Consider the following 13,491-nt stretch of genomic DNA (forward strand, 5'->3'; position numbering starts at 1 on the left):
AAGCACGGACCATTGTCACTGACCAATGTGTCAGGGATTCTGTGCATTGCAAACATGGTTGCGAGGCTCTCCACAGTGGTGGAGGTTGTGCTCGAGTTTAAAATGGTGCATTCGATCCACTTTGAAAATGCATCTACAACCACGAGGAACATTTTTCCCATGAATGGGCCCACATAGTCTACGTGCACCCGCGACCACGGTTTGGTAGGCCAGGGCCAGGGCCTCAGTGGAGCCTCCCTGGGGGCATTGCTGAGTTGGGCACAAATGGTGCACCTTCGGACGCAGAGCTCCAAGTCCAAGAAGTGGGATCTGGCTATGGCCTTCATGAGAACAATCCTCGGGTGCTTGCGGTGGAGCTCCCAGACAAATGCCTCTCTGCCTCGCAGAGGCATGACTACTCGGCTGCCCCACATCAGGCAGTCTGCTTGTAGTGATAGCTCATGCATGCGCCTGTGAAAGTGTTTTAATTCCTCGGGGCAGGCATCGCGAGCCTCTGCCCAATCACCGGTTAGGACACATCTTTTTATTGAGGATAACATGGGGTTGCTGGCCGTCCAGGCTCTGATTTGGCGAGCCGTCATGGGCGAACCTGTGGACTCAAAGGCATTGATTGCCATGACTATCTCACAGTCCTGTTCGTCAGACCCTTCCGTGGTTGCCAGGGGTAGCCTGCTGAGCGCGTCGACACAGTTGTCTGTGCCTGGTCTGTGCCTTATTGTGTAGTCATAGGACGCCAGCATGAGTGCTCACCGTTGAATTTGCGCCGAGGCGTTGGCGTTTATTGCCTTGCTCTCGGATAGGAGGGACGTGAGGGGCTTGTGGTCGGTTTCTAACGCGAACTTGGCCCTGAAAAGGTATTGGTGCATCTTTTTGACACCAGACACGCACGCGAGCGCCTCCTTCTCTACTATTCCGTACCTGCGCTCCGCCCGCGAAAGTGACCTGTAGGCATAAGCTATGGGTTGTAATTTGCCCGCACTAATGACATGTTGCAACACGCACCCGACCCCATACGCTGTCGCATCGCATGTGAGAACTAGCTTTTTACCTGGGTCAAAGAAAGTCAAAACACTGTTGGAACACAGAAGATTGCGTGCCTTATTGAAGGCACGTTCCTGGGCGTCCCCCCAAAACCAATCACACCCCTACCTGAGTACCATGTGGAGAGGCTCCAGCAGCGTGCTTAAGTTCTGCATAAAGTTCCCAAAGTAATTGAGTAGCCCGAGAAAGGCGCGCAGTTCTGAGACATTCCGGTGCCTGGATGCCAGCCGAATTGCTTCTGTTTTGGACTCTGTTGGGCGGATTCCATCAGTGGCAATCCTTCTCCCCAAAAATTCATCCTTGGGTGCGAGAAACAGGCACTTGGATTTCTTGACTCGTCGGCCTACCCGATCCAACCGCTTTATTTTTCCTCCAAATTACGGAGATGGGAGTCGGTGTCCCTGCCCGTGATAAGTATGTCGTCTTGAAATACAACCGTCCCCGGGATGGACTTGAGCAGACTCTCCATGTTGTGCTGGAATATGGCAGCTGCCGACCTGATGCCGAATGGGCATCGATTGTACATGAAAAGGCCTCGATGTGTGTTGATGGTGGTGAGTAGCTTGGATTCCTCGGTCAATTCTTGCGTCATATACGCAGATGTGAGGTCTAATTTTGAGAAAAGTTTACCTCCAGCCAATGTGGCAAATAAATCCTCCGCTCTGGGCAGCGAGTACTGCTCCTGTAGGGAGACTCCGTTTATGGTAGATTTGTAGTCCCTACAGATTCGTACGGATCCATCAGGCTTCATGACTGGGACGATGGGACTTGCCCAGTCACTAAATTCCACAGGTGATATAATGCCTTCCCGCAGAAGCCTGTCTAGTTCGTGTTCAATCTTTTCCCTCATCATATAGGGTACAGCTTTGGCCTTGTGATGGACCGGTCTAGCATCCTGTGTGATGTAGATTTTGACTTTGGCCCCATTGAAAGTGCCCACACCTGGCTGAAAGAGATGTTCAAATCACTTTATAACTGTTGAGCAGGAGGTCCGTTCCTCTAATGACATGGCATGGACATCATCCCATTTCCAGTTTAGTTTTGCCAGCCAGCTTCTCCCCAGCAGTGCTGGTGGGTCTCCGGGGACAATCCACAGGGGAAGTCGGTTCATTGTCCCTTTGTGTGTGACAGAGAGCATGGCGCTGCCGAGAACTGGTACGATTTCTTTGGTATAGGTCCTTAGTTTGGTGTCGACCCTTGTGAGTTTTGGTCTGTCTCTTTTATGCGGCCACAGTTGTTCAAATTGTTGAGCGCCCATGAGAGATTGACTCGCTCCCGTATCCAGCTCCATGTTGACAGATATCCCATTGAGTAGGATCCTCATCATTATTGGAGGCGTCCTGTTGTAGGAGCAGCGGCCATTGATCGTGTTGACCTGCTGTACACCGGTGTCCCGGGTACTGTCCCCACCATCTTCTGGTCCACTTTCTGACCCATCCGATTCGTATACCAGCCGAGCGCATGAGGGCCAAATACCCTGTATATTCACAATTTCTGCAAACAGCCTGCTGAAATCGACATCCCCTTGACGAGTGCTCACCCCTACACCTCCAGCACAGACCTGTTCCATTGTTCAAAGAGTTCCCAAAGAATGAGCTGCGTCTGGCTGATCTCTCTTGAGCTTCTCTCAGTTTGTAGTTGATTGCTCGCATTGTGGGTTGATGAGGTGTGAACGGCCGTTCCTGTGGCCCTTGATGGCTTCTGCCTGCTGTCGAGAGCCTGTTCTCCCGATTTTGTCTGTATGTGGGGGTAGCAGCTTGATGGCTTCTGTCTGCTGTCGAGAGCCTGTTCTCCCGGTTTTGTCTGTGTGTAGGGGTAGCAGCTTGTTTAGTGCTGTGAACTTCTTCTTCCGATATTTCGTTAGTTGTCGTACCTGCATTGTAAATCAACCTCGTTTCTTCTTCCCCTACCAAGAATGTCTGTGCAACCAGTGCTGCTGCCTCTAAATTCAGGTTCTTGGTCTCTATGAGCTTTCGGAATATGCCTGCGTGGCCTATTCCTTCAATGAAAAAGTCTCTCAGCATTTCTCTCCTCAGTTCATCGGAGAACTCACATAAACTAGCCAACCTCTGAAGTTCCGCCATGAAGTCGGGTATGCTTTGGCCACACAGCCTCTGTAGCTCTAGAACCTGTGTCTGGCCATGTGTAGGCTGCTCGCTGGCTTCAGGTGGTCTCTTACCAGTGTGCTCAATTCTTCAAACGACTTGCTTGCTGGTTTCTCAGGTGCCAACAGATCCTTCATTAAAGCGTATGTTTTCGAGCCACAGCTGGTCAAGAGATGGTCTCTTCTCTTGTCTGCCTTATCGTCGCCTAACCAATCTTTGGTTACAAAGCTTTGCTGGAGCCTTTCTATAAAGTCCTCCCAATTGCCTCCCGCTTTGTACTTTTCATCTGATCCATTGTTTGCCATTCTGTGGATTCTGTAATCCCGTAACCCGTCGCCACTGTAAAGTCCTGTCCCCTCAGTACAGATTCACACGAGGCATGTAGTGAAGTCAAGGTCACTCTGGACCTGCACCTTTATTTCACAGCTCTGGAATGCTGCACTTGCCTGAGACTTGTCCTTATATACCTGTCTCTTGCAAGTGCACCCCTGGTGGTAAGGTCTGCTGGTGGTTACAGGTCATATCTTATTACAGTCATGTATAGCATGTTAGGATACAGTTATATATAATAATGTAAGATACATGACAGAAATGAGGAGGAATTTCTTCTCTCAGCGGGTCGTGAATTTTTGGAATTCTCTACCCCAGAGATCTGTGGTGACTGGGTCTTTCAATATATTTAAGGTGGAGATCGACAGATTTTTCTATGATAAGGGAGTCAAGGGTTATGGGGAGCGGGCGGGGAAGTGGAGTTGAGGCCAGGATCAGATCAGCCATGATCTTATTGAATGGCGGAGCAGGCCTGCCCCTATTTCTTATGTTCTTATGTTCCCCCACCCTTTCCCTGTCGTCCTGCAATTTTTTTTCCTTCGGCTGCTTATCCAATTCCCTTTTGAAAGGCGCAATTGAGTCTGCACCCACCACCCATTCAGGCAGCGTATTGCAGATCCCAACCACTCGCTGTGTAAAAAATGTTTTCCTCATGTCGCCGTTGGTTCTTTTGCCAATCACCATAAATCATAAAAGAATGAACTAACTGGTCTTTATTTTGAATAAACTTTTGTATTTAGCTTTGAAAAATGAAATATAGTTATATATGGGGCAAAAACAACTTCATTTTTTTTAAGTTTAACTTTATTTTGATTTATGTAAAGGTTAACCTTTTATCTATTCTCCTTGGATGTTGTTCACTAAAAAGGAAGCATTTTATCGGTTCACTTTCTACTGACTGGTGCCACAGGGAATTGAACGTATTATCTAACCAAATTACACAATCATAATTTTAAAATTATTGGAGGCTGGTGTTAGCATGTATGGATCACCCACTTAGTGGTGTTCTCTTTACATTAGGAGGTGCTTCGAGATGTACAAACTCATCAATTGCTAATCTGCACAAAACAGAATGCCGACAGGATACACTCACAATTTCCAACCCCCCAAAAAACACTGATTTTTAAAAAAAAGTCTTATTTACAGTTCCAAAAGGGTGTGATACATAAATATATGTTTTTTTTAACCTTTAAACAATAATCAGACTCATTAAGAGTTACAATTCATCACTTTAATGAAGAAATGTTACCTATTTTGAGCTATGCCACTCTGAGAAGTAAGCACAGCTACAAATGTGTTGAATAGATTTTCAATCTGTTGTCAGTCTTATTGATCCTAAGTAGCTGCTTTGATGTGGCTCAAATACCACACGCTCTGGAATCACCAGCGATAACACCGAATTAAACTTGCCCGATCTCAAAGACTGCTAAGACGGAGTAAAAAATGGATCTTCCCCGGCCACCAGCTTACAAAATCTAGCAAATTTATTTCTCCAAGTAGTGTTGTTGACTTCTCCAAGCCCTTTATATCAGGAGCCGACAACACTAGTGCTATATAAAAGCAGCTAATGTCATTCCAATGTCAGCTTGGCTCAGTAGTAGAACTTTTGCCTTTAAGTCGGCAAAAAGGGAGTCAAGGGTTATGGGGAGCAGGCAGGGAAGTGGAGTTGAGGCCAAGATCAGATCAGCCATGATCTTATTGAATGGCAGAGCAGGCTCGAGGGGCCGAATGGCCTACTCCTGCTCTTATTTCTTCTGTTCTTATGTTAAATGATAAATTCAAGCTCCAATGTAGTACCTAAACACATAATCTAGGCTAAAACCACGTGTACAGTACTGAAAGAGCCCAGCACTGTCAGCGGTGCTGTCTTTTGGTTGAGATGTTAAACCAAGGTTCTGTCTACCTCTTGGGTGGAAATAAAAGATCCCATAGCATGATTCCAAGAAGGGCAGGGGAGCTTTCCTAGGCCCTGGCCAATTTTTATTCCTCAGTCAATACCACCAAAACAGATTAAATGGTGTTTGTTCTCCATTGCTGTTTATGGGACCTTGCTATGTGCAAGTTGGCTCCTGTGTTTGCTCACACAACAGTGACCACACTTCAAGGAAATTAAGTAATTGGTCGTGAAGCAATTTCAGTTGTCCCGAAATGAAAGGCGTTGTATAAAATGCAAGTTTTTTCTTGTATATTCCTCCAGTATTAAAATGTTTGAAGAATAATATGAGCCCTATGGAGGAGAGAGAGAGAAAGACAAAACACAGACTCACCTTCAGACAGTTGTTGTCATCCATGGCTGAAGTCGAGGAGCTACAATAGAAACATAGAAACATAGAAAAGAGGTGCAGAAGTAGGCCATTCAGCCCTTCGAGCCTGCACCTCCATTCCATAAGATCATGGCTGATTATTCACCTCAGTAAACCTTTCCTGCTTTCTCTCCATACCCCTTGATCCCTTTATCTGTAAGGGCCACATCTAACTCCCTCTTGAATGCATCTAACGAACTGGCTTCAACAACTCTCTGCGGTAGAGAATTCCACAGGTTAACAACTTTTTGAATGAAGAAGTTTCTCCTCATCTCAGTCCTAAATGGCTTACCCCTTATCCTTAGACTGTGACCCCTGGTTCTGGACTTCCCCAACATCGGGAACATTCTTCCTGCATCTAACCTGTCCAGTCCTGTTTATATGTTTCTATGAGATCCCCTCTCATTCTTCTAAACTCCAGTGAATACAGGCCCAGTTGATCCCGTCTCTCCTCATATGTCAGTCCTGCCATCCCGGGAATTAGTTTGGTGAACCTGTTATGCACTTCCTCAATAGCAAGAACGTCCTTCCTCAGATTAGGAGACCAAAACTGAACACAATATTCCAGGTGAGGCCTCACTAAGGCCCTGTACAACTGCAGTAAGACCTCCCTGCTCCTATACTCAAATCCCCTAGCTATGAAGGCCAACATGCCATTTGCCTTCTTCACCGCCTGCTGTACCTGCATGCCAACTTTCAATGACTGATGTACCTTTATGCTTCAGGCTAGGGAACCAGAGAGGTGTAAAATCAGTCAGTATTACTGCACCTGATTTCCCTCCAGTAACTCCTGCTGGAAATTGTGTTTGCAGATGTCAGTTGAGGACAGAACCAAGTGTTTTCTGGCCAACTACCACGCTGACGCTCGCTGGCTAATGGCAAAGTACTGGATAGCCTTTGCTGCTGCCCATAGAATCATACCCCAGCATGAGTTTGTGTTTTCAAACGAGATGGGGAGGAGGAAAAAATAGTTTGTTGACACTGAATTATCAATGGCTCTTCTTTCGCCAGACGTATTTTATTTCCCAGACTAAAGGGAGCACATGGCTTTGGATACCAGCTGCTGTTTTAAGGCTCAAAAATAAACTGAGGCGCTCTTCCACAATCAGTCTATGCGTTGTCTTGGCTCATCAGTGAGACGAGTAGCCAAACTGAGTGAGGGTTACTTGAACATTAGAAATAGGAGCAGGAGTAGGCCATGAGCTTATTGAATGATGGCCTTTATGATTCCCTTAATATCCAAAAATCTCTGTCTTGACTATACCCAACGAAGGTACATGTAAAAAAAGAAAGTCTTACATTTATATAGCGCCTTTCACGACCATTGGACATCTCAAAGCGTTTTACAGCCAATGAAGTACTTTTGGAGTGTAGTCACTATTGTAATGGGGGAAACGTGGCAGCCAATTAGCGCACAACAAGCTCCCACAAACAGCAATGTGATAATGACCAGATCATCTGTTTTAGTGATTTTCATTGAGGAATAAATATTGGGTAGGACACCGGGGATAATTCCCCTGCTCTTCTTTGAAATAGGATCTTTTACGTCCACCTGAAAGAGCAGGCGGGACCTCGGTTTAACATCTCATCAGAAAGACGGCACCTCCGACACTGCAGCACTCCCTCAGCACTGCACTGGGAGTGTCAGTCTCGATTTTTGTGCTCAAGTCCCTGGAGTGGGACTGAAACCCACAACCTTCTGACTCACGGTTCTACCTCTAAGGGGTAGGAAGCACCTTTAGGAGAGGAGGGAGAAGTGCAATAAATAAATTATATGAATTCACACATGCTCAGAGAGTAGCACCCTTACCTCTGAGTCAGAACATTGTGTGTTCTATGGGTGTTCTAGCCAATATTTATCCCTCAATGAAAATCACTAAAACAAATGAACTGGTCATTATCACATTGCTGTCTGAGCTGACATAATGTAGTAAGAAGGACATTGTGTGTGTGTGTGTGTGTTGTGTGTGTGTTTCTGAGCTCTGAGTCGTCAGTGCCTGTTGTGTGTGTGTTTTGTGAGCCTGTTGTTTGTTTTGTGTTCATGTTGTGTGCGTGTGTGTGTGTTTTGTGTGCCTGTTATGAGTATGTTTTGTGTGCCTATTGTGTGTGTGTTTCTGAGCTTTGACCTGTCAGTGCCCGTTGTGTATGTGTGTTTTGTGTGCCTGTTGTGTGCCTGTTATGCGTGTGTGTTGTATTGTGTGTGTGTGTTGCAAGTGTGTTTTGTGTGCCTGTTGTGTGTGCCTGTGTGTGGTTCTGAGTTCTGCACTGTTTGTGCCTGTTGTGTGTTGTGTTGTGTGTGTGTGTGTGTCTCTGAGTTCCGCACTGTCAGTGTCTGTTGTGTGTGTGTGGCTTTTAGCTCCGCAGTGTCAATGCCTGTTGTGTGTTGTATTGTGTGTGTGTGTTGTGTTGTGTTGTGAGTGTGTGTGTCTGATCTCTGCACTGTCAGTGCTTGTTGTGTATGTGTGTGTGTCTCTGAGTTCAGTACTGTCAGTGCCTGTTGTGTGTGTGTGTCTGAGCTCTGCACTGTCAGTGCCTATTTTGTGTGTGTGTCTCTGAGCTCTGCACTGTCAGTGCCTGTGGTATTGTATTGTATTGTGTGTCTCTGAGCTCTGCACTGTCAGTGCCTGCGGTGTGTGTGTGTGTTTTGTGTGTGTGTGTGTCTGAGCTCTGCACTGTCTGTGCCTGTGGTGTGTGTTGTATTGTGTGTGTGTGTTGTGTGTGTGTCTCTGAGCTCTGCACTGTCAGTGCCTGTTGTGTGTGTGTGTCTCTCTCTCTCTCTGAGCTCTGCACTGTCAGTGCCTGTTGTATTGTGTTGTATTGTGTGTGTTGTGTGTGTGTCTGAGTTCTGCACTGTCAGTGCCTGTTGTGTGTGTGTGTCTCTCTCTCTCTCTGAGCTCTGCACTGTCAGTGTCTGTTATATTGTGTGTGTTGTGTGTGTGTCTGAGTTCTGCACCGTCAGTGCCTGTTGTGTGTGTGTCTCTCTCTCTCAGCTCTGCACTGTCAGTGCCTGTTGTATTGTGTTGTATTGTGTGTGCTGTGTGTGTGTATCTGAGCTCTACACTGTCAGTGCCTGTTGTATTGTGTTGTATTGTGTGTGTTGTGTGTGTGTCTCTGAGCTCTGCACTGTCAGTGCCTGTTGTATTGTGTTGTATTGTGTGTGTGTCTCTGAGCTCTGCACTGTCAGTGCCTGTGGTGTGTGTGGTATTGTGTGTGTGTGTGTGTGTGTGTGTATCTGAGTTCTGCACCGTCAGTGCCTCTGGTGTGTGTTGTATTGTGTGTGGGTTGTGTGTATCTGAGTTCTGCACCGTCAGTGCCTCTGGTGTGTGTTGTATTGTGTGTGGGTTGTGTGTATCTGAGCTCTGCACTGTCAGTGCCTGTGGTGTGTGTTGTACTGTGTGTGTGTGTTGTGTGTGTCTCTGAGCTCTGCACTGTCAGTGCCTGTGGTATTGTGTTGTATTGTGTGTGTTGTATGTGTGTGTCTCTGAGCTCTGCACTGTCTGTGCCTGTTGTATTGTGTTGTATGTGTGTCTCTGAACTCTGCACGTCAGTACCTGTTGTGTGTTGTATTGTGTGTGTTGTGTGTGTGTATCTGAGCTCTGCACTGTCAGTGCCTGTTGTGTTGTATTATGTGTGTGTGACTGAGCTCTGCACTGTCAGTGCCTGTGGTGTGTGTTGTATTGTGTGTGTGTGTCCCTGAGCTCTGCACTGTCTGTGCCTGTTGTATTGTGCTGTATTGTGTGTTGTATTGTGTGTTGTGTGTATTTGAGCTCTGCACTGTCAATGCCTGTGCTGTGTGTTGTATTGCGTTGTGTGTATCTGAGCTCTGCACTGTCAGTGCCTGTGCTGTGTGTTGTGTGTGTGTGTGTCTTTGAGCGCTGCACTGTCAGTGCCTGTGCTGTGTGTGTGTGTGTGTCTCTGAGCCCTGCACTGTCATTGCCTGTGCTTTGTGTGTGTCTCTGAGCCCTGCACTGTCAGTGCCTGTGCTGTGTGTGTCTCTCTGAGCCCTGCACTGTCAGTGCCTGTGCTGTGTGTGTGTGTGTGTGTCTCTGAGCCCTGCACTGTCAGTGCCTGTGCTGTGTGTGTCTCTGAGCCCTGCAATGTCAGTGCCTGTGCTGTGTGTGTCTCTGAGCCCTGCACTGTCAGTGCCTGTGCTGCGTGTTGTGTGTGTCTCTGAGCCCTGCACTGTCAGTGCCTGTGCTGTGTGTGTGTGTCTCTGAGCCCTGCACTGTCAGTGCCTGTGCTGTGTGTGTCTCTGAGCCCTGCACTGTCAGTGCCTGTGCTGTGGCGAGGACTACATTTCCCATGGTGCCGCGCGGCCTGTGCAGAGCGCTGCGGCCAATGGGAGCGCGGAGTTTTGGGCGCTGAACGCGCGGCCGGGGCCTTTGTGCGGCTGCGAGGCAAACTGCAATAACAAGCCGGAGAAGCGGCGGCCTGAGTCCCAGCCTTCCCCCTCCCCTCCTCTTCCCCCCGACAACAGTCAGCACCGCCGCCAGGCGGCACCGGCACCGTCCCTCGTCGAGAAGCGGTCCGCCGCCAACCATGGAGCGCCAGGCAGCTAAAAACCAGCGGAGCTGAGGCGCAAAATACCCCCTCCCCTCAGCCAACCCCCCATTTTATAAGCTGCAAGCGGCCTGGACATCCTCCCCCTCACACCACCTCTTGTTGGACTAATTTAGTGTGAATCCCCATCAAGCTGAGCCTCTCTGGGTTTTGAGTATAATGGAACAAACTGCAGGTAGTGTTACAGCTTTTCTTTTAATTTTAATTGATTATTTTTCCCTTCTCCTCCAGACCCTCTTGGTCTCGCAATTTCACATTTTAAAAAACCCAATTAAAATAGCCATCTCTCTGCGATTTTGAATTTGTGTTTCTCTGACTGGGGATGAGGATGGAGAAGGCAAAAATGGTACAATGCTGTATTTAAAGGGGCACTGGCAGCCATATTGCTGCTACTTGCCTCTTTTCTTGCTGAGGGCACAAAATGAAGTTGCAGTTTTATCTTAAAAAAAGACTAGAATCTGAACTGTGTCTCACTGTGCTTTTATTCCTGAGGATCAGCATTTTTCTTCTTCCTTTCCCCACATTTCCCCTTGCCCGCCTCCTCATCCCCCAACATTCAGACATTAATATTTCCATCTTGCTTTTTTTTTAAAGTGCAGTTCTAATACAGTACTGCAAATGTTGCTAGAATTGTGGGAGGGAGAAAGCTATCATGCCTATGAGATTATACAAATAAGTGCTTTTGACAGGTAATATACCTGTCTCATTCAGTTCTGTTGTTCATGTTTATCAACATGGATTTTGGAGATGACGATTAAAATGTAACACTACCACTATTGATGCCATTTGGAAAAAAAAAGATAGCAAGGGGAGGAATATTTATGAACAGAAGCTGATGTTTGCTGATGCAGTTCACTGAGCTGAAAAGAATATTTGTGAACTTGTGTGTGGCTGTAGATTTTTCTTTAAAAATATCTGTGTATTTCCTTTTGCACACTTTTGCTTTTTAGAATTATACAGCACCGAAGGAGGCCATTTGCCTCAGAGTGCCTGTGCTGGCTCTTTGAAAGAGCTGTCCAATTATTACCACTTCCCTGTTCCTTCCCCATAGTCCTGCAATTGTTCCTATTTCAAGTTACTATTGAATCTGCTTCCACCACCCTTTCAGGTGATGCATTCCAGATCATCATTATGCACTGCATTAACATTCTCCCCTTCCCTTCTCTCTGATCATTTTGCCAATTACCTTGAACCTGTGACTTCTGGGTACCAACCCTCCTGCCAGTGGAACAACTTTCTATTTACTCTATCAAAACCCCTCATAATTTTGAACACCTCTATTAATCTCACCATAACCATCTCTGCTTTGAGAAGAACAATCCCAGCTTTTCCAATCACTTCACATAACTGAAATCCTTGATACCATTCTAGTAAATCTCCTCTGCACCCTCTCCAAAGCCTTGACATCCTTCCTAAAGTGTGCCTAGAATTGGACACAATACTCCAGCTAAGGTCTAACAAGTGATTTATAAAGGTTCAGAATAACTTCCTTGCTTTTGTACTCTATGCCTCTATTATAAAGCCAAGGATCCCGTATGCTGTTTTAACAGCATCTCAGCTTGTCGAGCCGCCTTCAAAGATTTGTGTACGTAAACCCCCTTTAAGATGGTACCATTTAGTTTATAATGTCTCTCCTCATTCTTCTTTCCAAAATGTATCACATTACACTTCTCTGCATTAAATTTCATCTGCTGTGTGTCTGCCCATTTCACCAGTCTATCTATGTCCTGCTGAAGTCTGCTATTATCCTCCTTGCTGTTAACTACATTTCCGAGTTTTGTATCATCTGCAAACGTTGACATTGTGCACGATATATTTAGGTCCAGATCATTAACACATATCAAAAAGAGTAGTAATTCTAATACTGACCCCTGGGGGACACCACTATATACATCCTTCCAGTGTGAAAATCACCTGTTCACCTCTGCTTTCTGTCAATTAGCTCATTTTGTATCCACGCTACCATTGCCCCTTTAATCCCATGGGCTTCAATTTTGCTAACATGCCTTATTATGTGTTACTTAATCAAACACCTTTATGAGCATCTGTATACACAGCATCAACCCTCTTCACTACTTCATCAAAAAATCTCCATGAAATTTGTCAGACACGACTTGCTTTTGACAGATCTGTGCTGGCTGTCATTTATTAATCAATGTTTTTCCAAGGGACAATTAATTTGGTCTTGGATTATTGTCTCTCAAGGTTCCCCCACCATCGACATTAGGCTCCCCTTTTTGAACAGGGGTGTAATATTTGCAACCCTCCAGTCCTCCTGCACCACCCCCATATCCAAGAAGAATTGAAAAATTGTGGCTCAGATCTCCACTATTTCCACCCTTACTTCCCTCCGCAACCTCGGATGCATCCCGTCTTGACTGACTTTTCTACTTTGAGTGTTGCCAACCTTCTCTTTTTAATCTATTGTTATCCTATCAAATTTCTCTACTACCTCCCCCTTCACTGTAACATTGGCAACATCCTCTTTTGTGATGACAGAAAAGTACTCAACTATGCCCTTTGCCTTCACAAGAACATCTCCTTTTTGGTCCCTAATCAGCCCCACCCTTCCTTTTGACTATCCTTTCACTATTTTATTTGTGATTTATAAAAGTTTATTGACTGATACTTGGCTCTGAATTGACCCATTAAAGGCTTTGTGACTTTGCATTAACAATTTGAATAATTCATAAGAGTATATATTGATGTAAATGATGTATAAAGTTATTCAATCCAACTCCACAGATTTTCCTGGTGAGCTTGATAGTTATATTAAGAAAATCTCTTAGCTTGAGATAATGCTGATTGTGCGTCATAAAATTATCACTTCCTGATTCCCCCTTCAGGTGTTTATCCCGATAGAAACTATATCGGGCCATATTGGCCTAGTTCACAACAAAACAGGCGTGTTGTAGGTAGCACTACCACCAGCCGTCTCTGGCAAGCTTTGCAGATGCTCCTGAGTACTTTCTTATTTAGTATACAAATGACGTCTTGCAAATGACATTGGAAGCTGACGTTATCTAGGTTCGTACATGAGGAATGGTTATTTGGATGAGGTGCTGGAGGACTGCAGTTGCCTGTGGACCCATACCCCAGCATGAATTGGCTAACCCCACTCCCATCATGAGAAAATGTTTAGGGAGGGGGGG

At 46.0% G+C, this 13,491-nt stretch overlaps 1 protein-coding gene across 4 annotated transcripts in view; it reads left to right on the forward strand.

Annotated features, from left to right (window-relative positions):
- The first annotated feature begins 10,136 nt into the window (after nucleotides 1–10,136).
- The window catches only part of nsd3 (nuclear receptor binding SET domain protein 3), an 87,598-nt gene continuing 84,243 nt past the window's right edge, over nucleotides 10,137–13,491 (forward strand). For all 4 annotated transcript variants that reach the window (XM_070865975.1, XM_070865977.1, XM_070865976.1 and 1 more), the window contains exon 1: nucleotides 10,137–10,514. The gene's annotated coding sequence lies outside the window, so the exon portion shown is untranslated. The remainder of the gene's footprint in view (nucleotides 10,515–13,491) is intronic.

This window comes from Pristiophorus japonicus, chromosome 22 (genome assembly GCF_044704955.1).
Source record: "Pristiophorus japonicus isolate sPriJap1 chromosome 22, sPriJap1.hap1, whole genome shotgun sequence".
Lineage (NCBI taxonomy): Eukaryota > Metazoa > Chordata > Chondrichthyes > Pristiophoridae > Pristiophorus > Pristiophorus japonicus.